At 48.2% G+C, this 25738-nt stretch overlaps 1 long non-coding RNA gene across 2 annotated transcripts in view; it reads right to left on the minus strand.

Moving 5' to 3' along the window:
• LOC139671014 (uncharacterized) overlaps positions 1 to 25738 on the minus strand; it is a 354063-nt gene that overhangs the window by 193317 nt on the left and 135008 nt on the right. For both annotated transcript variants that reach the window (XR_011697644.1, XR_011697643.1), the window contains exon 5: positions 13684 to 13817. This is a non-coding gene — a long non-coding RNA (uncharacterized lncRNA). The remainder of the gene's footprint in view (positions 1 to 13683; positions 13818 to 25738) is intronic.

Consider the following 25738-nt stretch of genomic DNA (forward strand, 5'->3'; position numbering starts at 1 on the left):
GAATGAAAACACAATCCAATTGCATTCCCTGGCCCCCACCTGGTGTAAACAGTGGCACAACACACTGTTTTCTTTACATCTCTAACTTCTGCTGAGTTCAGTGGTTCAAAAAGTCTTATTATTGCAGCAGATAAGACAGAATTATGGCTCTGGGTTTGACACACTGGAGAGCCTCATTACACACTGTCACAGACATCACAGGACACAGCAGAGATTTCTTCGTCAAGGAGAAATAATGAGCTGTCCTGGATCCACAGTGTCTTTTATATCCTCCCAGATGTTTGCACTTATTTATTTATTTATTGCATTTTAAACACCCCCCAAACCTGTATCAACTAAATAATGAAAAATACACCTTGATCAGCACAAAGCTGATAAAGATCAAAATAGGAGATTGCTGACAAGGCACCGTAATGGAAATAATCTGGTTCTTCAGCATTCCCTTTCAGTACTGCGGGATGCACTCGGGTCCCTCCCACAATTCCCTCCTCATTACCATCCTGCCCTGTTTGCCACGGGCTGTGATGGAGGCTCTGCTAATAGTTCTGGCATATGTTTCCTAAGGAAAGGCCCAGCCACCCTTCTCTGGAGCAGATGCCAATCGTGTTGATGCTGAGGATGCTCAGGCACCACCTCCTGCTGGGCCCGAGCCCCAGCGCTCACGTGACCTGTCACTGTCACTTAGTGCTGCCCACTGAGAACCATCCCCAGACCCCGCAGAGCTCCCCCACAAACGGGCAGTGTGTGTGTGTGTGTCAGGCATGTGCACACACAACCCCAGGCGTGCACCTAAAGCACACAGGAGAACCACAGAGCATCCCACTGTGAAGAGGAACCCCCATCATGCCCTGGAATCCTACAGGAGGGGCAAAAGGTGCCCCAGGGAAAGCAGCTCCTTCAGTTCCATCATCCCAGAGCCACTTGTACAGCAGCCAGTGCTATAATGGATAAAAGCTTCTTCTTCAATTTTATTTCCCCCCCAAGAGATATACAGAAACAGCACAGGTGTCATTTTAATGCAAAGCCATACCAAAGTCTTCAGCAGTGCTAAGACAAAATAAGGTTCCAAACGCATGAGATGCATCAATTGGAGAGCTGCTCCTCAATAAACACAACCAGAGACAGACAGTCAAACATTCCCCTTTGGCCTCTTCTCCACCAGTGAATTAAACAGCACCAAGAGGAAAACCCAGTCAGTGGACTTGAATTGTCTCTGCAGTTGAGTTATTAGACAAGTTCTGGTTTTAGCAGAGTCCCCACCACCACAGGGGGAAACACAGCCCAGGGATGAATCCCATGGCACAGTATGGATGTGGCCACCTTCTCCTGGAGAGTGGCCTGGTTTCATCCATCCTTGCCTGTGTCCTCAGTGCTTTCAATTCCCACCTCCTGGAAGTGGAGTCTGTGTGTAAATTCCAGACCAAAGAAAAGCTCCTCATTTCAAAATATGCCTCTCACAAAATCCCATGTATTTTATAGGACAATATTCATCTCCTCTTTGCCATACTGGACTCTAAGGAATTATAATTGGAAGAGTATTTTAGATACCTTGCAATATATCCTCAGAAGCCAACAAGGTAATACAGTGAGTTAAGCACAAAGCATGCAAATCCCTGGGCTCCCTCCCCCTTCATGCACGTTGCAGCAGCTCTAAGGTGGCACAGGAACCCAGAGTGGAAAGCCACGAGAACTGTCACTCACCAGTGCCTGTTCTGGTTACAGTTCCATCACCAAGCAGACAGGAATGTTCTCAGGCTCACAAAAAGGCACACAGAAGCCAGAGTTAAAAGGAGATTCTTTTCCTCTTTTCCCTCTGCACACCATTACTCTGGAAGCCTGGGAGATGTGTGGGGATCAGGTGCCTCTCCTGCTCCTTATTGCCTTCAGGTGGCTCCCAATTAAACCCACAGACTGGCAGCAGGTGTGCCCATCCACTCTGCCTCTTCCTAATATGGCACACGGTGGCACCATCACATCTGGGCCTGTTGGCACACTCTGCCCAAAGGGTGCCAGCATTTCCCCCTGCCCAAAGGGTGCCACCGTTTCCCCCTGGCCAAAGGGTGCCAGCATTTCCCCCTGCCCAAAGGGTGCCAGCATTTCCCCCTGCCCAAAGGGTGCCAGCGTTTCCCCCTGCCCAAAGGGTGCCAGCGTTTCCCCCTGCCCAAAGAGTGCCAGCATTTCCCCCTGCCCAAAGAGTGCCAGAGTTTCCCCCTGCCCAAAGAGTGCCAGCGTTTCCCCCTGCCCAAAGGGTGCCAGCGTTTCCCTCTGCCCAAAGGGTGCCAGCGTTTCCCTCTGCCCAAAGGGTGCCAGCATTTCCCTCTGCCCAAAGGGTGCCAGAATCCCCTCTGCCCAAAGAGTGCCAGCATTTCCCCCTGCCCAAAGGGTGCCAGCGTTTCCCTCTGCCCAAAGGGTGCCAGCGTTTCCCCCTGCCCAAAGGGTGCCAGCGTTTCCCCCTGCCCAAAGGGTGCCAGCGTTTCCCCCTGCCCAAAGGGTGCCAGCATTTCCCCCTGCCCAAAGAGTGCCAGCGTTTCCCCCTGCCCAAAGGGTGCCAGCATTTCCCCCTGCCCAAAGGGTGCCAGCATTTCCCTCTGGCCAAAGGGTGCCAGCATTTCCCTCTGGCCAAAGGGTGCCAGCATTTCCCTCTGCCCAAAGGGTGCCAGCATTTCCCCCTGCCCAAAGGGTGCCAGCGTTTCCCCCTGCCCAAAGGGTGCCAGCATTTCCCTCTGGCCCAAGGGTGCCAGAAATTCTACCTTCTAATTTTTTTCTAGCTGTGCCTTGGTGGAAACACTTCAAAAGACTGTTTTCCTTCTACCATAAATATTCTTTGTGCAAAAAGACATAAAGGTAGTAAAGATTATATCAGAGGCTGTTCATTTCAGAGTGCAATCAGAACTGTGTTACAGGGAAGTGAAGGGTAAATTTGGGAATGCATCAGGAGATCCTTTCACCTGCAAATACTGAGGCAGCTTCCTCTTGGACACAAAATAGAGATGACTTTGGAAATTCTAAAATATTTTTAACTGCATGAGAAACAACTGAAATACACAAAAAATAATGTCAGTATTATTTCCAAGATGGAGCAGTTGTTCCCATCCATTCAAATCTCCTCCAGGCTCTATGATCTGGTTCCCAGTGTTGAAGCACCCTTACAATCCCTCAGTGCAATTGCCAAAGGTGCAATTCTCCAGGAGAGGTGTCCTTGGGAGGGCTGTGGATGGATGTGGAAGGCACAGCCCAAGCCAACATCCCTGTGCAGCAGCCCAGACTTCCCTGGTGCTCCCACTGCAGGAGTGCCCCAGGGACGCCCAGTGTGCCCAGCATTCCCCACACACGGGAGTGCACTGGGATTCCTTCACTCTGAAATGCTCTTACAGCACCTCAACGGGTCACTGAAAGGCTTGTGGAGATTTCCTGGGTTTCAATGCACTCCCATCTCCCCAGGGATTATAATCAGCCCCAGGATGCAGAGCAGTGTTGTGGCATTGCCAAACCCCACTCACCAACTGCAAGCTTTTTATCCCAATATGAAGGAAAAAACATATATGTGTGTGTGTATAGAGATATATATCTCAGCATGGTAATACTGTTAGTCCAGAATATGATTCTAATTTAAAACTCATAAATGTACAATCTTATTGCTATACTCCTTGTCTGTCCTTGAACTGCACTTCCTTTCTGAACTGCCATTACCATTAAAATTAAGTGAAATTAAACTTTTCCTGCAACATGCTTGTTGACAATATGCAATATTCTCATAAATCCACCATCTGCAGCACAAGGCAATTACCTGAAGAGCTGCCTCTGCACTCAGATCACAAGCAGGGCTGAGATATCTCAGTAATATCAGAGGCACAACTGCCCACAGAGAGCAGCAGCCAGAAAGAGGATGGTAAATGCCAACAATTTGCTTGTGTAAAACAGGGGACAGAGAGCCACATATCTTGAGCAAAATAACATCTCACTTCTTGCAAGAAATTGAACTGTAATCTCAGTCGGCAAAACATGAACTTCAAAGTATTATGTTTGCATGAGGAATAATCTTACTGTCAGCACTGCTCCCGTGCTGCTCCTGCCTCACTCTGTGCCTGCTCTGGTGGCTGTTCAGGGGTGGCTGAGCAGGGACAGGACTGGACAGACTGCTGGGACAAAGCAGGGCTCTGTTCACTGCCTCCTGTGCAAGGAACAGAATTAATTACTGAGCTGCTCGTGGCCTTTGAGCCTTAATGGTTATGATCTGAACAGGAATACAACACCCTGCCCCTGAGGTTCACTGAGGTGCAGATGCTGATACTATAAGGCTAATTCCCTTCATAAAGGCAATCAAAACACCCTGATGGCACCTGGTGAGCATCAAAGGCAGCTTTGGTTTCAAAGTCAGAAGCCTCTGGGAAAAACAGAGGTCACATTTGTCAGGTCACTCTTTGCTCTCCAAACTTTACTTTCCTTCTTTCTTTATGTTTTCATTAACACTACTAAGTCTGACAAATATTTTCCTTCTTTTTGGCTTTTCTCTCCCCCTCTCCCTGTCCCCCCCCAGTTCTTCTCCCCTCTGTACCAGCCTGTTCCACCCTTACCTGTGCAAACCTGGCTAAGAGAACAAACTCATCTGTATGGTAAGAAGCAAACGGAGCTGGCAAAGCCAAGCACTCTGCAAACCATTGCATGGTCATTCTCATGCACTTCAGTCACTCCCCAAGCCCATGGGAAGCAGTTCCTGCAGCTCAAACAGGGCCCCACTACCCTTGTGGCTCCTGAGAGTGGAACAGGCAGGGAGCAGCTTTTATAGGAAAGGCAGAAAATGCAACACTGAGGCAGCTGCTCTAGGAGGGTCTTTTGGGGAGAGGCAGAAAAGAAACATAGAGGAGTGAGGGAAGAGGAGATTCCTCCATAAAGGAAGATTCTTCTTTCCAGTTAAGTAGTGGTGAGCTCACATCTAAACCAAAAGTCTCAGATGTCACACCAACCAAACTTACACAAGGTAGCTGAAGATGGTCTCAATATTCAATTATACACTTGCTGAGTCACTAAGTCATTACCTTTCATCACCAAAAACCCCACTTTTTCAGACCTGGAAATTCAGGATTGCTCTGCTGTGCACAGCAGAACTGGAGTTAGCTCTTTTCCTGGGCCTAGATACCTGTGCTTATTATTATCTGTAGGTGAAATGAAGCAGCATGAACACTGTTGGCATGGCAATATAGCAGGAATTTGTACCCTGTAATTTCATACATCTGTGAATACACTGAAATGCACAGGATGCTGATGGATAAAAAAGGGCTTTTTTTCCCCTTAGAAAGGATTGCTGTAATGATTAACATCACTTCTTCTTAAAATTCTGCTTTCTCTTACATATAAAGACAAAATAATTGATTAGGAGGTTGAATTTAAAAGTCAGATTCTGAGTTTCTCCACACACTTGTTCATAAGCAAGGTTTCTGACTGCAGCTGGAAGGGCAGTCTGTGTGTATGCAGCCAACAGCTCCACTCCAGGAACCACATACAGACAATTTATTTATAGCTGGTGTTGGTACACCACAAACACTGAGCCCAGAATAAAGAGGGTTGGGTAGGGTGAGTCTGCATTTATTCCAGTTTCACCTTTCAGGAACAAAAACAAGGTGCAGTGTTGGTGCTTGGAAAACACTAACATTAAATGGACATGAAGGAAGTATCTTTGCAAGAACTTTCCCCACAGCACAGCATCTGTCTGGGCTCCAAAAGCTGCCCAACCTTTTGGTCATGACTGATGTAGCCAGCTCTGCTTTAGACTGGATACAGCCCTGCTCTGTCCTCCCTCCCTCTGCAATGCTGGTAACTGGCTGGTTATCTAAAGAGCCCCTCTGCAATGCTGGTAACTGGCTGGTTATCTAAAGAGCCCCTCTGCAATGCTGGTAACTGGTTGGTTATCTAAAGAGCCCCTCTGCAATGCTGGTAACTGGTTGGTTATCTAAAGAGCCCCTCTGCAATGCTGGTAACTGGCTGGTTATCTAAAGAGCCCCTCTGCAATGCTGGTAACTGGTTGGTTATCTAAAGAGCCCCTCTGCAATGCTGGTAACTGGTTGGTTATTTGAAGAGCCCCTCTGCAATGCTGGTAACTGGCTGGTTATCTAAAGAGCCCCTCTGCAATGCTGGTAACTGGTTATCTAAAGAGCCCCTCTGCAATGCTGGTAACTGGCTGGTTATCTAAAGAGCCCCTCTGCAATGCTGGTAACTGGTTGGTTATCTAAAGAGCCCCTCTGCAATGCTGGTAACTGGCTGGTTATCTAAAGAGCCCCTCTGCAATGCTGGTAACTGTCTGGTTATCTGAAGAGCCCCTCTGCAATGCTGGTAACTGGTTGGTTATTTGAAGAGCCCCTCTGCAATGCTGGTAACTGGTTGGTTATTTGAAGAGCCCCTCTGCAATGCTGGTAACTGGTTGGTTATTTGAAGAGCCCCTCTGCAATGCTGGTAACTGGTTGGTTATTTGAAGAGCCCCTCTGCAATGCTGGTAACTGGTTGGTTATTTGAAGAGCCCCTCTGCAATGCTGGTAACTGGTTGGTTATTTGAAGAGCCCCTCTGCAATGCTGGTAACTGGTTGGTTATTTGAAGAGCCCCTCTGCAATGCTGGTAACTGGTTGGTTATTTGAAGAGCAAGGCATTTTGCAGGGTGGGCATATGCAGATCTGCAAGTCTTTGCAAAATCATTCTCCTCACTCTCCTTTGCACGTGCTCCACCCCAGAGCTCCTGTGAGAGCAAGGGGTGGTTACAGATGGGCTGAGTGTGGAGCTGCATCTTTTGCCTGGAGGGTCATCCCTGACTTCAGGAGGCAGAGCTGTACACACAGCACGTGTGGCCCTGGGAGCTCCCCCAGCTGCCCCAGGGGTGCCAGCAGGGCAGGGTTGCCCTGGCTGAGGTGGCTGTGTGGGGGCAGGACGTGGCTGGCCCTGCAGGCAGAGCTGAACGTCCCTCTGAGCTGCCCCAGCTGCCCCAGGGGTGCCAGCAGGGCAGGGTTGCCCTGGCTGAGGTGGCTGTGTGGGGGCAGGACGTGGCTGGCCCTGCAGGCAGAGCTGAACGTCCCTCTGAGCTGCCCCAGCTGCCCCAGGGGTGCCAGCAGGGCAGGGTTGCCCTGGCTGAGGTGGCTGTGTGGGGGCAGGATGTGGCAGAACCTCCCTGTGACACTGCACAGGGAAGGCAGACCAAGGCTCAGACCTGCCCACCCACACACACGAGGCAGCAGAGACAAAAATACACGACCTTACACCAGGACACAGTCTCTCCATTTTTGTTTGATTTCCCTTTCTCACCAGCACCACAAATAAGTCAGGCATTAAAATACCAGCACAGAAACACAGGACTGTGGAGCCCTGCAGGCTGGAAATCAAGTTACACACACCAACAGGGTTGGCCTGCTGCCTTCACCACATTTGCTACCACACTCCCATGGCCACCCTCCTAGAATCCCCCTCAGGTACTCCTAACTTCCCATTTCTCTATTTAATTCCAAAAAAAGAAAAAATGGGGAGGAGGAGAGGAAGAAAAACAAAAAAAAAAAGCACTTCTGTCTGTATGAAAAGTACAAGTTTGGCTTTAGAAAGTATCTACAAAGTACAGAAGGACCAACTGCTCAAGTTTACAAAAACAGCCAGCTCTCCCACATGTGTTCACCTATCTCCTGAGAGGAAATCACTGCTCAGAAACCTGATATTCCACATGCTCTAATTAAGGAAAAAGGAAATAGCTTTGGGTCTCTTGTGCAAGGGCCAATGAACATAAGTCAAACACTCACCTAAAACCATGAAAACACTTTGAAAAGAACTAAAACAAACATTCTGCTAATTTCCCAGCTGCACATCCAGTAATGTTTCTGATACAAAGGGAGTGGGGAGGAAAGACAAAAATAATTTAGTGATGTGGAAGACTTAACTTTGCAATCCATCCCCAGCCCATTTTATGCACTTACGAAGGAGGGATTTGCTCTGTGCAGCCTTAGGGTGGCCCAGAATGGGCAGTGTCACATCTCAAAAGAGCTGCTTTCTGGGAAGCATTGTGGTTCTCTGTCACCCCTATTTCTGTAGCACCCATTAAATGCCTAAGGAAAGTCAGCAGGAGTCAAGGGATATGTAGCCCAGTGAGCCTTTATCTTCAGAGAAATTGCAGTGTTGTTACACCCTGGTGCATCTCAACACTGTTTCCCTTGTTATTGTCACAAATATGAGCCCTGGGAACTGGGAGGGGCAGAGTCTTTCCTAATGCCACACACTGTGCCACTGGCAGGCTCAGGGACACAGCTCAGGCCCTGCAATGCCATCACATGGTAGGCAACAAAACCAGGTACCCTGGGGTTTGTTTCTCTTAATTTCCATCTGTGCCTCCATGTATTTCCATCTGCCTCACTCAGCATTTAACATAACTCTGCTGCAATCCTGGCCTGCCAGGAACACAACTGCTCTTTATCTGCAACTGCTCCTCTTGCAAGACCAAGCAACTACACAGACACACACAATCCCAGTTTGGGCCTGAAGATCCCTCCTCCCCCTGCTGTCCCAAGTACCTTTAGAGTGTATATCTGGGATAATGAGATGGGAAATTACACAAAAACTTGAGACACTGCCCTGTCTCTTTCTGGCAGGACGAAAATGTCACCTACAGTTGCAGTTCCTTCTCTTGGTCAAACTGCATGTCATGATCAAACTACAAAAAAATGCTACAAAAGTAGCATTTCTAAATCATTTGTACTTGTTGTGTATCCATTCTCCCTCTGAGACATCAGCACCTTTACCTCTCACCCTCACTGATGGAACAAACGCAGCCTTTGCACTGCCAAAGACAGCAAGGAGGTTAAAAAACCCCAACCAAGCCAAACAGAGCTGCACATTTCAGGAAGGAAAGAAAAGAGCCCACAGTGACTGCTCAGGGGCACATGAGATCAGTAGAATGGCATAATGTCATTACCCCCCACCTCCAGCTCATCTTGAATACCTGGCACTGCTTTAACAGAGCAGAAATCTCTGTCCCAGCTGCAGCTGTCACAGCCTTGGGCCAGCCTGTCCCACACAGCTGGACTGGTTATAGAGAGGGTTTAACTTATTGAGGGACCCTCAGCCCCAGCTGGACTGGTTATAGAGAGGGTTTAACTTACTGAGGGACCCTCAGCCCCAGCTGGACTGGTTATAGAGGGGGTTTAACTTAATGAGGGACCCTCAGCCACAGCTGGACTGGTTATAGAGGGGGTTTAACTTATTGAGGGACCCTCAGCCACAGCTGGACTGGTTATAGAGAGGGTTTAACTTACTGAGGGACCCTCAGCCACAGCTGGACTGGTTATAGAGGGGGTTTAACTTACTGAGGGACCCTCAGCCCCAGCTGCACAGCCTTCCACTGCACAGGCACCTCTGCAGATGGCAAAGCTGTACCTGCACAGCTCTGGCCACCTGTACCTGAGCTGAACCAAGTAAGGAGCATCCTTTGCTCTCACAAAGTCCGTAATTTGCAGTGTGAGCTCCACAACAAGGTCTTTGCATCACACTGCATACCATCACATCTTTTTCTTGCCCTCACAGAACCCCCATGCCAGGCAGCAGCTCCTTGTTTTGAGGCCCCAATATCCTGGCACTGTGCAGGGAAGGATGAGCCAGTGGGTGCAGCACCCACTGCCCCCAGCATGCCCAGCCCTGCACCACCTTCCCCTGAAACAGGAGGTTTCCTTCATGTCAAAGAATGGCCTTAAGCTGGACCGTGGCAAACACTGTGCTCGTTCACCCTGTGGCTCAGAGCAGAAGGGGTTTCTGGAGCAGGGAACTCAAGGCTAAGGCTCTGAGAAGCAGCAGATCTTTTAAAGCTCCTCTGCTTGACATTTGCTGAACTTCCAGGAGATCTTTTAAAGCTCCTCTGCTTATCATTTGCTGAACTTCCCTTTTTAAGATGAAATGTGAAGGCAGTTTCCTCATCTACTAAAAAAAGATCAACCAGCTCAAGTTTCTGCCTAACTGCAATACTCAGTTTGGAAGTACCTCTCTGAAGTGTCCCTGTGCATTTTCTGACATTGACACAATAAATCAGTTACAGGCCTTTTCAGACTCAGAAATAAGTACCAGTTATTCAGACACAAATCTGCAATTACTGGTGGCAGGACAATAAAGACCATATGATTTTTCTTGCTAGGCAGAGTCAGATGGAATGGATGAAATAATTATGTTACATCAAACAGTCAGATTACAGGTCACCTTCCTGTTCATGTCTCCACACACTTTCAACACAGAAGAAATCTCATCTAAAAGGTAAATAAACACATAAAGAAACCAACTAAATCAGAAACCCCAAAGACTCCACAGATTATTATCTCATCACTTTTTTTTATCCTCGATGCAATTCCTTTCCAAGCTGAATTTATTTCACCTGAAAAAATTTAAGCACAGAGTATTTTGAACTCCCTGGAGGAGGGAAGTTGCTCAGTCATGACTATGCTACTCTTTCAGCCTGGTTTTCATTTGAATTAAGCTAATTTAATAATTTGATTTAAGGCAAACACAGAAACCTGGCAAGAGTGGGTGCAACAGTACTAAGTGGGACACTACTCAAAACCAGCAAATATAAATGCATTTTAAAGAAAAAACCTCTCCTGTTATGAGCTAAACACAACATATGAATAGTTAAAGTTACAGCAACAAACTATGACACTTTTTCTTTCCAAAACATTGTCATTAGCCCTCAAGGAAACTGATGAGCTTCCCCATTGCTCAGTTTTGTGTCCTTGAGCCATTCATGGCCAACATGAGCCCCGGGAGGCCCCTCAATGCAGCAACGCCCAAGTGCAGGTGTGTCCGTGGGTATTTGTCCATTTTTTCCCATTTCCACCCTGTGGCTGCTTATCTGGACTGCCCTCTGCTTTCTGTATTAATGCCTGTTTATTCCTCTCTTTGGCAGTGAGAGGGAAGGCCACTCACACACTCCTGTTTGTGTCCCTGGACCCCACCCTGTGGCTGTGCTTGGACTCCTCAAACCCCAGCAAAGCCAGTGCTGGGCAGAGCTGTGCCACTTCCCAGGCATGTGGCTCTGGAGAAAATGAGTCCTCTGTGTTTGTGTCCCTGGATCCCACCCCGTGGCTGTGCTTGGACTCCTCAAACCCCAGCAAAGCCAGTGCTGAGAATCTGTGCCACTTCCCAGGCACGTGGCCCTGGAGGAAACAAGCTGAGCTCTGCAGAGAAAAGGAAACGGCTCTGCATGTCTAGACCGAGCCCTTCCTTCCAGCCCTCCTCCTGTTTCCCACTTGGATATATGCAAGACAAAACAAAAGGAAGCTGGAGAAGGAACAGGAATGAGCGAGCAGAGTTTCCATCTCCGTGGGTAATAAAAACACAGCTGGACGGGGATTTAGACACGGATGGAACATCAGGTGGAGGGCAGGCAGGGGAGATGCAGGACTAGGAACACCTCAGAGACAAGGACATGACAGCCTGTGGTTCAGCAAGGTGGGACTCAGGCAGGTGGGGAAAGGCACTATTCTGCCTCTGTGATCCCCTCCGAGGCTGGATTTGTCTGTAAATGCACTGAGTGGTGCAGGTGCTGATCTGGTGCCTACAACTGACAGGGAAAGGGAAGGAGCCACAGTGCATTTCCCAAACCTCCTCTGCTTTCAGATTGCCCCAGGCTGAGGACAGCAAGAAAAGCAGGTGTGAAATAGGACTGGAAGAGCAGAGAAGCTTGAAACAGTCAAATGAACTCAGGAATTTTTAAGGAAGCCCATAGAGACTCTACAAACTAAAATGGAGGAGAGAGAAAGGTCAGACAGATTGACCAACAAAGCCTCAATTTGGGAGAAAAGCCAAGCAAACAAAAATATTAGGGGTTAAAAAATATAAATATATTATAAAAGAAAGTCAAGCAATCACTGGGTACATTTGGTACTCTTTGATTCAACTGTGGACCGGATAATACAAGAGCAAACTAAGAAACTTTTCCTGATTCAAGGAGGAAAAGAGGGACCAAGAGAATGGACAAAGAAGTTTCTGGGCATTGAGGAAGTATCACCAAGGTGGAAAAAAATCTGACAACACATTTAGAGAATTTTTAAAATCAATCTGCAGAAGAAGCACCAAGGAAAGCAACTGTATGAAGAAAACACAGGTGCCTGTGAGAATTTAAACTAAACTGCAGCAGGACCCATCACTGAGTTTCACTAGCCTGCTTTATTTCCTGTTTAAATGAAAGGATATATTTTGTTTGAGTTAGTTTGGTTTTGATAAGGAGAAACAAAAGGGGAAAGAGTGGGAAACTGATCCATCATAAAATTCTTCTGGTGCACCTCTTGGGCATGTAGCCCAGGCTGAGCACCCTGAGCTGGTGCTGCAGAGCCAGAGCAGCCTGTGGGACCTTCCCCCTGCCAGCCAGGGAAAGGAAACCAGAGGGACCTCAAGGGAACGGTGGGGCTGCACCATCACAGCTTTCTGTGGCCCCAGAGCAGAGCTCGGGCACTGCCCTTGGTGTGTGTGCCCACAGAGATGCCAACCAACACACACCTGTCCCACTGCCCAAGGGAAGAGTGAAAATACAGCACTTGAACCACCCTTTGGGCCCTACTGGCACATGGACCTTGTGGAGCAGGGGAGAGGAAGGGGGAGGATGGTGGGGCAGCAGCTCAGCAGAGCTCACAGAGGGGAGTGCTGCCAACACCTGCTGCAATCACACCACTCACATGCTGAGGCTGCACTGCCCTGCAGCACGTGCTGGGGCTCAGTGTCAGCTTTATTGGCTGTGTGAGTCCCCAGTCAAAAAAATATAAGAAAAAGAAAAGAAAAGGAGAAAGAAAAAGGGCGAAGAGCGTTTGGCTTGGTTTTGTTTCTGACCAAGTGCAGGAGTTTTCTTCCTTAAGGAAAATTCTCAGGAGTTGGAATGAATGTGAGGATTGTACATCTGACTCCTGAATCATCCTGTTAATTCCCTAAATCCCACACCATGTGGGGTTTGGATAATGTTTTTGGATAGGAAGCTTTTTAGAAAAATAATCGATATTTATTTAAAAAATAATAATAAAAAAAGAATGAAAAAGAAAGAAGTGGTTGAAAGCTCCTCCCTTTCTAAATCACAGTTGGAACCAGAAAGCCCAGTTTTGTTTTTAAACAAAGTCAGCAAATTGGCTTAAGCTGGTCAGTTCCAGTAACTGGCACCAGAGCAGTAACAGTGAGTTTCCCCTTTGCCAGACCCAACCAACCAGTCAGCCAAATCCTTCCCCAGGGGGTTCCTTCCAGCTGCAGGGAGGGCAGTTCTGCTGCACTGCTGGAAAATGTACCCCTCTATACACAGCATTGTTTCCACACCCCTCTCTACCCATGCAGAGTTACCACTAGAGTATTATGGGAACAGATTCCCAAATAACCAAAGCATCTCCTCCCTTTCCTGGTAGGCACAGCAGCCAAAGGATCACTTTGCTCAGATGCTGCTTTGTGTGGTTTGCAGCATGCTGGTAATGCACTACAGGAAAATACCACCTACCACCCAGCCATGGAAGCCTGTGCTGACTGCAGGGACTCAAACCAGTATGAAAGCACCTCTCCCATCTATTTGAGGCAAGAACATGGTTTCATCCACCGAGAAAGCATAAAATCGTCAAAATCACAATATATTTTCCAGGTATTAAGTCAAAGCACCCCAGTCAACCCAGCTGGAAATGCCAAGTGGCAGCCACAGCATTACCCAGTGTACTCACAGCACAGGGAGCCTGAAATGCAGCAGCAGCAGCAGGAAACTTGGTCTGCTGACTTTCCAAGGAACTCCATCACCTGGACACTGAGGATGTGCTGAGGGCAAGGCAGCTGGGAAAGGATGATCCATCTGCTTCTCCTAAGAGAACAGAGAACACACACACAAGAGATCTGAGCAATAATAATTTAGAACAGTTACAAACATGTATTCCACACCACTGTGGCCACTCATGACCCCTCACAGTCCTCCAGTCTGGAGAACAGGAGGATCACACCTCAGTTTCACCCCAATAACAGAAAACAGCATTTCCCCCAGAGTCTGGAAAGGATATTTGGTACAAGGCTGGTACAAGGTTGGGAGTAGGAGAATAACATGGAGTTCACAGATAGAAAATAAGTGTTTCATAACTTATGAAAAAACTTATCTGAGCAAGTCTACTGGAACAAGAATGTTAACTAAAAAGAGCAGATGAAAATAATTTACTCAGCATGAGATAGTGAAAGAAGATGACAATGAATCATCTCGGCATAGGATGGAGCAAAATCTGAAGGAATACGGGCCATAAACCCCAAGAGAGAAGAGCCAGGGTACCAAAAGGAACTGATCTTTAAACTCTGGGCTCCAAAATATAACACATTCTTTGAATTGCAGAGTTTTAGGATAGCTTTGAAAAGGTAGCAGGAGCCTAAAGGTTTCCATTTGGTACAATCCCTGTTCTAAAGAAGGAGAACGTGCCCATACAATGCCAATACAAGTGAGACAACCCTGTCAGTGTTGCTGCAGCTCCAGAACTGCACAGGCCTGTGTGTACCTGCACACCTCAGTACAAACTGGGGGTCATTGTATTTACAAACTGTACCAGGTTTGCTTCAGACCCGAGAAATGGCTTGTGCTTCCAAAAGGTGCTTTTCTCCATTAGTTCACCCAACAGAAAACATTTCCTCTCAGATCCCTGCAGTGGCACACACACTGCTTGCATTCTAGTGGTATTTACATGCATACACACACTTATTCCCCTCCCTTTGCAACTGTTTAACCTGCATCAGTTGACTGCAAGGAATTACACAGTGCCCACTCATAAAAACAAGAGTAAGGTGTTCTCCTTACTAACCCATTGGCTTCCTAAGCAACAGCTTTAAAAACATGTATTTAATTTCTCTGTAAACAAACAGGTAATATTTATGTTTGGTACATAAGCAAATGATAAAACCTTCACACTGCAACACTTAAAAGCCCCATAATTTACACTCTGTGTCATAAACCAGCAATAAAATAGTTTAGAGATAGCCATAAATGTGGCCCAAGTTCAATCTTTTCAAACTCCTGCCTCAGCTCAGCTGTTGGAGTCTGAGCACGCTTGTTTACATACAGTCACAGCTCCCATGCAGTCCCAACTCCTGCAGTTTGCCCCTTTGTGCTGGAGCCTCCCAGCCTGGGCTCCCCCTGGCACTGAGGGGCTGCTCATTGTGCTGAAATGCTTTCACCTCCAGGGCTGTCCATCACTGAGCCCCAGGAGCTCCATCTGAAGCACGGCCATTGGGGCAAGGCACAGAAAGGCAGGACTCTCCCTGCACTTCATGCAGACCTCGGGGGGGGCTGTGACGGGTGTGGAATTTGGGGGCTGGTCTGGGGCAGGGTTTGCCTCAGCTCTGGATTCCCCTGGTTGCAGAGCCTGTCCCTGTGGGCTGCCCCAGCAGCACAGCAACCAAACCCCAGATTTCCCCAGCACGTGTGGAATGTGGTCCCTGGGAAGCCCCCCAGACATCCCATGAACAGGAGCAGTGACTGTGGGAGTGGAACCCCGGGACAGAGCCCTCAGGATGGGAGTCCTGCCTTACCCCTGGGGCTGCAGAAGCCACTGTCCCCATGCCCAGAGCCCTGCAGGGCAGGTGGCACCAGCTCCACGGGGATGGGTGACATCCCACCCAGGGTTCAGCACCAGGTGCTGTGCCTGCCTTACAGCCTGGGACCCAATTCCAGCTACTTCTAGACACTCTCTCTACAGGAAATGTGTTGGTTTGGCTCTCTGATTTGAAGTTTCAAGTCCAAATAATAAATTAAAACCAAAATACCACTCCAACCCAAATCAAAATGAAAACAAAAGTTAAAAACATGCAAGTGACACGTCACACACCCCATAAAGCTGATTCCAACTTGTTCTCTCCCAGGCAAGATAAATAAGAGGAAGGATGGAACCATCCACATTGACAGCACACTTCACCAATTAATCACACATTGCATTTAAAATTATTTGGGCCTGGAATGTAAACTCACTGCAGTCAGCTGGAACTTTGCATTTTATCAGTGGGGATATGAGCAGATCAGACACTGGAGAAGATGAAGCAGTGAGTGTGACAATTCAACATACATATAAAGAAAATACCTAGTCTAGATCTCATAATAAGGTGTTTAGACCCAATTCACAAGCAGCACAGTAATTGTTTATAAACAACTCACAATCACAGAGATTAACTTTGATTCTTCTGCAAAGATATTTGCCCGTTACTGCAGTGATTTATCAGTAGGATATTACAGTAAGTGAGCAAATGTCATACACCAGAAAACAAGGGTAGGAAATTAGTAGACACTGTGACACAAATACTAAGGCAGAAGCTGGGATTTTGGTTCCTCTGATCCTCACTCCTTTATGTGACCACAGGAAGCAGGTTACAAAATACAACCTTGTCCAGGGAGAAACGTTAGTCAGGAAGGGCATAACCATTCAATTACTCTTACTGCTTCTTTCCTCAAAGAATAATTTCATCAAACACATACACACTTTTCCACATTTCCAGCAGAGCAGGGTTGTGTGAATTCCTTCTAATTCAGTTATTTTGAGGCTACAATTGTCTCAATCTGCTAGAATTTCTTTGGCTAGACAAGCACCAGGGATGACCAGATAGAGAAGTTAGAAGGTTTCCCTGGGTACTTCACAGTCACATGGTGTGGTTCTGGCTTCAGTCGTAGGTTATACTGAGCTTGGAAATCAGCACAGTCAGTATTGCAGGATGTGAAGATTCCTGGAAACCTTTAGACCCATAACTTGTCAGGCCCTGACTTGGGGCTGTGCCTCCCTGTTCAGCCTCGGGCATGAGACCTCACATCTTTATTGCACAAAGCTTTAATCATCTAACTCAGGACCGGCATTGCAGTGCTTTGCTGACAGAGGCAGGATGTGGCCCTTTTCAGAGCTCAGCACTGCTAATTGGCTGCAGAGGTGCTGTGTCCTGCAGCCAGACTGCTCAGCAGGCAGCTCTGCCACCCTCAGCAGCCCCTGGGCCCCAGCACAGGGCACAGGCAGCTGCCTCACCCACGGGCAGTGGGCACACACCCCTCAGACACCTGCACCCCATCCTGCTGCCCCTGCTGCCCGCTCCAAACACACAGGGTGCTGAGCATACCTGGGCAAGCCACTGTAATTCAAAACAAACAAACAAACCCCACCAAACCGCACCCCTCCCTTTTAGAGTCATCCATAAACCAACAGTGAAGTGATTTACTGAAATGGTGAGCTCTGTGGTGGAAGAATATAGAGGGCAATAAAACATGTTTTACAGCTGGTTAAACACTGCAGCAAAGCTGAGACATTTGATAAATGCAGAGGGGTTGCTGGTGAGGGCATTCTAATGCAGGGAGCACTCACAAAATAACAGGAGAGCAAAAAGATCAAGTATCACATGGTTGTTTCCCTCATGTTGTATCTTTGGAGCTGCACAGAACTGCAGCAGTCACTTCCCTCAGAGTTTCTGCACCAAGGCCAGGCACAAACTGAACAAAGAAGGGGTCTGCAAACTGTAAATACATTAGAGGCCGAGTGAGTAAATAATTGATCAAAGCCACGCCCTTACTGGAACGGGAATGCTTGGACTGGGAAGTGCTTCCCAAACAGTTGGCTCAGGCTCTGCAGCAGCCTGGCCCTGAAAGGCTGCACAGATCACCCTGGGCCGTGGCACAGGCACGTGCCAGCAGCTGGATGCCAAGAGTCAAACCCACCAGAGCAGCTCTGAATCACCCTGAGTGGTGAATTACCCCTTTTGTGCATGCAAATGTTACTGGGCACCATTATGGGTATCATTCTGAGGGGCTAAACTGCCTGCCTAAGAAAGTGCCTCGTGCTGTCAGTGCAGACTTTGGGGGTGTCTGTCAGGGGCACCTTTGCTATTTCTGGGCTGTGATTCAGCAACGTTCTCTCATCACAGACTGCCCTATCACAGAGCCTGAAAGAGAAAGTTCTGAAACAATGCAGCTCTTCTAGGCTGGTCCAGCTCAAAGTCAGGCTCCTCACACCCTTCTCCTCAAATAAAAACAAAGTCAGAGGAACTTAAGGAAAATTTTCTATCTTTTTTTTAACCATAGCAGAACCAACTCCCTTATTCCTACTCCTTCTTCCCCAAACCCTTCATACAACTTTCTCAGGTGAAATTTTTCCTGTCTGCAATCTGTGTCTGCTCTCTCCATACACTGCTCTCTTCTTTTCTGCAAAATCCAACAACAGGGGCCCTGACTTTCACTTGGAACTTCTACACAGCATTGCCACACAATGAAAGAAAATATTTTAGCAATTTCATCTGGTTATTGTTGCCTGTGCTCCAGCTGATATTGCTGCTTACTTTGGAAGAGTAATTGGTCTATAGTCTCTGGCTACAAACTTCTACATTACTTAAATAAAATGCAAAGGATAGTTAAAAAATGTTTGGGCATGTACTGTGTGAAAATACTTTAACAAAGTGTTCTGAAGCCACAGGTCAAACACTGGAGTCTCTGTTACCAATAATTTATAACATACCTCAGATGCACAGAGTTCACTTCAAGCCTTTCAGCTGCTGTAAAATAGTCAAGATTTCAGCACAAACTACAATCTGGACATGCTTCTGTTACTTTATTTGTGGCACCTTGAAAAAGGCCATTGCTGTTTCTAATAATTCAGTTTGTGTTTGAAGAATCCTTGCAGAAACTCACAAGGAATGGAGCCCATCAGAAGACTATCAGATGTCACATGATTTTCTTTTGTCAGTTTGGAGATGGAGCTGCTTTGGGTACCTTGTCAGAATCTCTCAAGTGACAAGGTGGCCTTTGTTCTCTTACCATCACTTTATTCAAAACTAAATCCAGTTTCTTGTTCTTTATGATTTTCAGCAGTAGTTTACACTACAGACACTGTGAATTTCTGGTTCTTCAACCACCTCCAGTGTCTGTCCATGACATCTGAGGGACACAAATAGTGTCAGCTCTTCTGTCCCCCAATATTTGGAAGTCTACTCACACATTCAGACAAATTCTGAGAGACTTAATTTAAACCAACCCTGAGTACTTGTGGCTTTCTCAGCCCACAGCCAAGTTCCCAGACTTTCAGTTTGCAAAAGTCATTGGAACATTAATAAATCTTCTCCCTCAAACCACAGATGCTCCTTTCCCACTTATTCATCTTCCTGTAAACACATTTTTTGCTTCCACACAAAGCAGATACATCCCACACATCTAATCAACATGATCACAATACTTCAAACCCACCTTTAACCAACCCTGTAGTGTCCAGACTATTTTTATATTCATCTACCACAAGCACATACAGGAGTGGCTTTGCCCTTTTCAGTTGCAGTAATGGGAACCTGCAGTTTTTTCACCCATCCCCTTCTATTTGTCAGTGAGTAATTTCTCTCTCTGTATTTAATCTTCATCTATAGCTCATACTCAGGACTCAGGAGCCATGGACCCAGACAAGGCAGGATGGGATCAGGTCATTCTGCCATGGCAGCACTTGGATCACGATCCCCACGTTCACCAACATGCTCCCCTTCTCCTGTGCCCCAGGATCCAATCCCAGGGGGCATGTCTGATTCCAGCAGGTTTAACTCATCTGCTCTTCTTTGCAGTTGTTTCTTTTAGGCTACAAATAAATCTCTCCTACCTTGATGCCTTCCCTCTCCTCCTCTACTCACACCACCTCCTTTCCTGCAAGTTGCTTTTCCCTCACTAATATTGCAGTGGATCCTCTGCACAGGGCTGTGGAAATACACAGATTTAAACACAGAAGTGCTTGGGGGTGGAGGGAGTGCCACAAAGAGATGATTGTAAAGCCACCAGTGTTTCAAGCAAGGCTTTATTCCCCATCCCCCCTTTTTTTACATTACCCACACACAGAGTGGCCCCTGTAAAACAAGTGCCCCCTTTCTCCCCCTCCCAGCCTGAGCCTGTGCTGCTCTCACTCCTGACACCACTGCAAGTCTCATGACTGGAGGATGCAGTGCCCAAAGAGAAATGCTCAAATGAGAATGTCATGACCAGTTGACCACAAATGCTGCCATTATTCATCGTTAGGCTGAATTCTTCTGCCCACCATGGCTCAAATCATTATGCAAAGGCATGAGCCAAGAGTATGGGGGAAGACTGGCCAAAGGCCTCTTTAAGAAACATGCCAGATTTCCCAACTCATTTAGTGAACAAAGCATGTCTATCCAGGTAATCTTTATAGATTCCAAGTACTTTAATGTTAAAAGGAGTCCAGGTGTTTCTTTCTGAACTTCCATGGGCACATTTCCCTGACTTACATTTGCAAAGAGGGGGCCAGATATTATAATAACAACAACATAAAAAAGAGATTCATCTCTGTTTTTTCCATAACTTCATACACTACTGCAGTCATTTCTTTTGGCAGTGACATTTTAAAAGCTGTAAGAAAAGGCCAGAAACAAGGTTGACGTTCAGATTAAAAAAAATACCCAAAACAAACCCAAACCAAAAAACTTGAACATTGTCAGCCTCATGTTTAGCAGGAATCTTTAATCTTTGTCAATCCATTTCTCTCTTTCTTTTCCTAAGGTCTCTACAGGGAAGTCAGTTTATAGATCAAAAAATACCCACTAACAAAACACACGAGGAAAAACCTTCCCTCAAGGGAAGACTTTTTCAATTCGAGAGCAGACTAATCCCCAAGAGAACGGCAGGGCAGCACCACTCGCAGACCTGGCTGCAATTCCACAGGTGTGTGACAGTGAGCCACAGGCAGCGTGGCTGTGCTGGAGCAGGACCCTCAGGGCACTGCAGCTCCAGGATTCACGGCAGGGAGCTCACCCTGCTGCTGGGAGCAGAGGGATGGCTGATCATTCACGGCAGGGAGCTCACCCTGCTGCTGGGAGCAGAGGGATGGCTGATCATTCACGGCAGGGAGCTCACCCTGCTGCTGGGAGCAGAGGGATGGCTGATCAGGATCTCACCCTGCTGCTGGGAGCAGAGGGATGGCTGATCAGGATCTCACCCTGCTGCTGGGAGCAGAGGGATGGCTGATCAGGAGCTCACCCTGCTGCTGGGAGCAGAGGGATGGCTGATCATTCACGGCAGGGAGCTCACCCTGCTGCTGGGAGCAGAGGGATGGCTGATCATTCACGGCAGGGAGCTCACCCTGCTGCTGGGAGCAGAGGGATGGCTGATCACCACAGGCTTTGGCACAGCCAGGAGTGCTGCAGAGCTGTCCCCACCCTCACAGCACCATCAGTGGCACAGCTGAGGGCAGGCAGAGGGGACACCAAGGGGCACAGAGCGAAGAGCCCACAGCTCGAGGGGTGTGTGTGCCACAGCCCCTGTGCATGAGCAGCAGCAGGGGATGCTGAGATACAGGAGGTACAGGCACCTGCTTTCTGCCAGAAATGCAGGATCTGAAGTGGAGCCACAGGGATCGCAGTTTGCGAGCACAAGCACGTTGTGCCTGACCTCAGACTGACCAAGGACACAACTCCAGCTGGCTTTGCCAAGCAGCAGCATGAACAACATGGTCTTGGCTTCTCCCCTCTCTGCCTCCATGTGCCATGTCCTTGCCATGTCCCCCAAGGCACATAGGAGGGGAGCAGCAGCCCCAGCCCAGGGCTTCACCTTGCACTGGCTCCGTTTCCCCTGGCAAGCTGCTCAACAACCCCCTGACTGCAGCCAGCCCCTCTCAGGGGCCAAGTCTGAGTGTGCTATTGCACACTTATGCAAGGCAGTTCTCAGAGCTGAACGTATTTTTAGGTAATAAAAGGTAGAAAATAACTTTACAGCTCCTAGAGATTAAGTGCACGTAGTTTCAGATAAATACCAACTCCCAAAGAAACGGCCTAATGCTTAAAATACTTTGACAGTATGTCATGTTGCCCACGGACCCCACAGGTTGCTTGGGAAGCAGGAGGAGAAACAAATGTATAGCAAAAGCTTTGTTAATGTGTTCTCTTACGTATACCAGCTAGTTTGCCTTGACTAGGCAAGCCCAGGGAGGACAGCAGGAGGTACAGAGAGGGAGAACCACCTTTAAAGCTGCACTGATTTTGTGCTTTCTCCAAGGTTGGTATTTTGCTCAGGTTTCTAACCCTTTGGCCATGGTAACCTTTAGCCAGTAAAACACACTCAGCAGTGGCCACGAGAAAGAAAATGGATCTCTTTGCAGAGCCTGGAGATGTGATTTGGTTCCTGCATCTGAAGGCAGAACTGAAAGGTGAGGGCTCTCCTGGCTCTGCTGCATCCTCAGCACACAGAGGGGCACCAGGAGGGCAGGGAGGGGAGGGAGAGGGGGCAGAAAGCAAGAGCTGTTCTCCCTAACTTGGGCACTGAGGATGTGAAAATCTGCACTTCGTGAAGGCAAACAGCCTGCACAGAATGCCTGGAAATTATTGTTTTAAAACAGCAAAAAGCTACACTGCCATGAGATTGTCTAAAGGCTACCCATAGGTCTAGCAAGTAAAGGACTTAGTAGGGAGAGGTGTAAAGGAAAAATGTTTTGGAGAAAAAGAAACCAAATCACTTCTCCTCCCATCCCATTTTCCTTCTGCTCTCCTGTAATGTTGAACAGGAAAAGCTCACATTTGGTAATCCTGCTACAACACTCCTAGCAGGAAGTGGAGGACAAGTACAGAGGAGCTCCATTTACCCCAAAGGCTGGATTTTATTTTACTTCAGTTCTCTTCAGCTTATTGTGTTTACCTAAGGCTTTGAACTTTTCTTTTCTCTTTCAAGTTGCAGGAAGCCCTACAGAAACCCAGTGCAGGTTTAACCCCTGCAGCAAAGTGTCTCCTCTGTGCCTGAGGTGCTGCTCCCTTGGTGCACAGTGGCTGCCCCAGAGCTCCACTGTGCCACCCACCCTGCTGAGGCCATGGAGGGGGAATGAGACCCCACTCAGGCACCTCCCACCAGCACTGCAGCAATTACTCACTTCCACTGTTACTCTGAAATCAAGAAAGCTACACCAACAAACTGCAGCAGAACAGGAGTATTTGAGAGCAGGACAAAATGGTTGACTTTTCACACTTGATTGGCCATTGCTGCTGCCTGAACAGTTTTTTGCCTCTTCCCTTCTGCAAGACACTGTCCTTCTCCTGAGTACCTTCCTCTTAGAAGGAAGGCCCCAGGGTGGCACAGCACAGATGCCAGTGCCTGCCCTCAATCCGTGAGGAGCCTTCCCTCCATCCCCAGTCTGCCCTCCATCCATGAGGAGCTGCCCTCCATCCCTGAGGAGCTGCTCTCCACTCCCAGCCTGCCCTCCATCCATGAGGAGCCACCCTCCATCCCCAGCCTGCCCTCCATCCATGAGGAGCCGCTCTCCATCCATGAGGAGCCGCCCTCCATCCCCAGCCTGCCCTCCATCCATGAGGAGCTGCCCTCCATCCCCAGCCTGCCCTCCATCCATGAGGAGCTGCCCTCCATCCCCAGCCTGCCCTCCATCCATGAGGAGCTGCCCTCCATCCCCAGCCTGCCCTCCATCCATGAGGAGCTGCCCTCCATCCATGAGGAGCCGCCCTCCATCCCCAGCCTGCCCTCCATCCCCAGCCTGCCCTCCATCCCCAGCCTGCCCTCCATCCCCAGCCTGCCCTCCATCCATGAGGAGCTGCCCTCCATCCATGAGGAGCCGCCCTCCATCCATGAGGAGCCGCCCTCCATCCATGAGGAGCCGCCCTCCATCCCCAGCCTGCCCTCCATCCATGAGGAGCCACCCTCCATCCATGAGGAGCCGCCCTCCATCCATGAGGAGCCGCCCTCCATCCATGAGGAGCCGCCCTCCATCCCCAGCCTGCCCTCCATCCATGAGGAGCTGCCCTCCATCCCCAGCCTGCCCTCCATCCATGAGGAGCTGCCCTCCATCCCCAGCCTGCCCTCCATCCATGAGGAGCTGCCCTCCATCCCCAGCCTGCCCTCCATCCATGAGGAGCTGCCCTCCATCCATGAGGAGCTGCCCTCCATCCCCAGCCTGCCCTCCATCCCCAGCCTGCCCTCCATCCATGAGGAGCTGCCCTCCATCCCCAGCCTGCTCTCCATCCATGAGGAGCTGCCCTCCATCCCCAGCCAGTTGCCATGGCGATGCACAGCACGGTGAGTGCACACCTCACACAGGGCTGGTTTATGCTCAGAGGGACACAAAGCAATGGCACTGAGCTCAGGACACACAGCTCAGCTCAAGGCACGTTAGGAGTGACCACCTGCACGAGAAGGCACAGCGTTTCCCTTAACATTGTCCCCTGGCTACCTCTGTTTTTCCTGCAGCAATGTGTCCTTTCTAAGCCATCATGGAAGAGCATCACTCCCAGCAGCTCCCACGTGTGTGGTTTTACACAGTCAAACATGCCCGGAGACAAGAGAGACCATGCCACCTATATATGGTCAGACAGCACTGCCAGTGACCCCTCTTTACCCTCTCATGTCTGAGAGAGTTTCGTAAGGGCTTTCCTCAGAACCACAAAGCCAGTGCTTTAATTCCTGACCTATTTCCAAAGCTCAGCAAAAGCCAGCACAGATGTATGTTCACCACAGAAACACCCTCTGATTTTGCAAAGCAATTTAAAAAAAAAATAAATCTGAAGTTGCAAGGCTAAGCACTCTGAAAGCTCTTGGATCAAAAAAGCCATTAGGAAAAAAATAGTTATTGTTTGTTTTAATGCTTTCCATTTTAAAAGAAAGTGATTTTCATTAGATGAAGGAGCTTAATGGTTTGAACAAAAACCTGAGGATTTCAAACCTCCAGAATGGGTACAGCATTTGATAGCTAATCATTTCCTGAGCCCATGAAAGGGCAGAAAATCCACATTACACAGGACATGCTGCTCAAACGGACCAGCAGGCAAGGCTGCCTTCAGTGGGGCTGGAGACACCCTTGGAGACCAGCATGGGTTCCCAAATTTGGGGCATGGAGCATTCTGTGCAAGAGGCTGCAGCACTGCACAGTGCATGTCAGGTTGCTGTTCTCAAAGTCCCATGCCTGGGCATCACAGGATCACTCACTCCCCAAGGTTAGGCAAAGAACTGATATATTTACTCAAGTCTTAAAAATATTCTGTCTTGCCAATGTTGGACTGTAAAGCTCTTTTGCCAAAGCTGAGCATCTTGCTCAATCCTGCAATTAAAAAACATACTTTTCAGGGCTTTTTAGCCCTCCTATAACTGTCTCCCACAAATGCCAGACATCAAAGAGTAATGTTGCCTGACGAGCCCAAATTGACACAATGACAACCAAGTGTCTCATATTATCATATAATCTTCTTTTAAGCAGTGTGGCAACCTTTCCAGCTATCTGCTCTTCCTTTAAACATTTCACTTTAAACCCAAGGAAATGCATTTTAAAACTGGCAGCTTAGTATAATGAAGCATTTGTGAGAGCTGTAATGTCTTTTTCTCATTTTACTTCTAATCGGCTCCCATAATTTGCACTTAATTCAGATTATCAATGTACCAATACTATGAAGGGAAGAAAATTGCATCACTTGACTGTAAAAGATTAAAAATACTGCTCCAAACCTAGCAGGTAAAATATGAATGCATAAATAATCAGACAGCTTCCACACCTGGGCTGAGAAAGTGGCCATGAATGTCTGGAAAGCTCTCAAAGCCTTGCTCTCTCCCTCTCCCATCCTGTGTGGAAGAGCCTGCCAAAGCCCACAGAAACATCCCCGCTCTGGGGGCAGGCAGCAAACCACATGCTTTCCATAAATAGCCCTCTCCTCCCTTAAGTAAACCTTGTGCACTCAGCCTGGGACTCGGCTGCACTTTAAATGTTTTGTTAACCTTATGCTGTATTCTCAGCACAGCAAACCCAACGCTGCAAACCA

Source organism: Pithys albifrons, chromosome 4, assembly GCF_047495875.1.
Source record: "Pithys albifrons albifrons isolate INPA30051 chromosome 4, PitAlb_v1, whole genome shotgun sequence".
Lineage (NCBI taxonomy): Eukaryota > Metazoa > Chordata > Aves > Passeriformes > Thamnophilidae > Pithys > Pithys albifrons.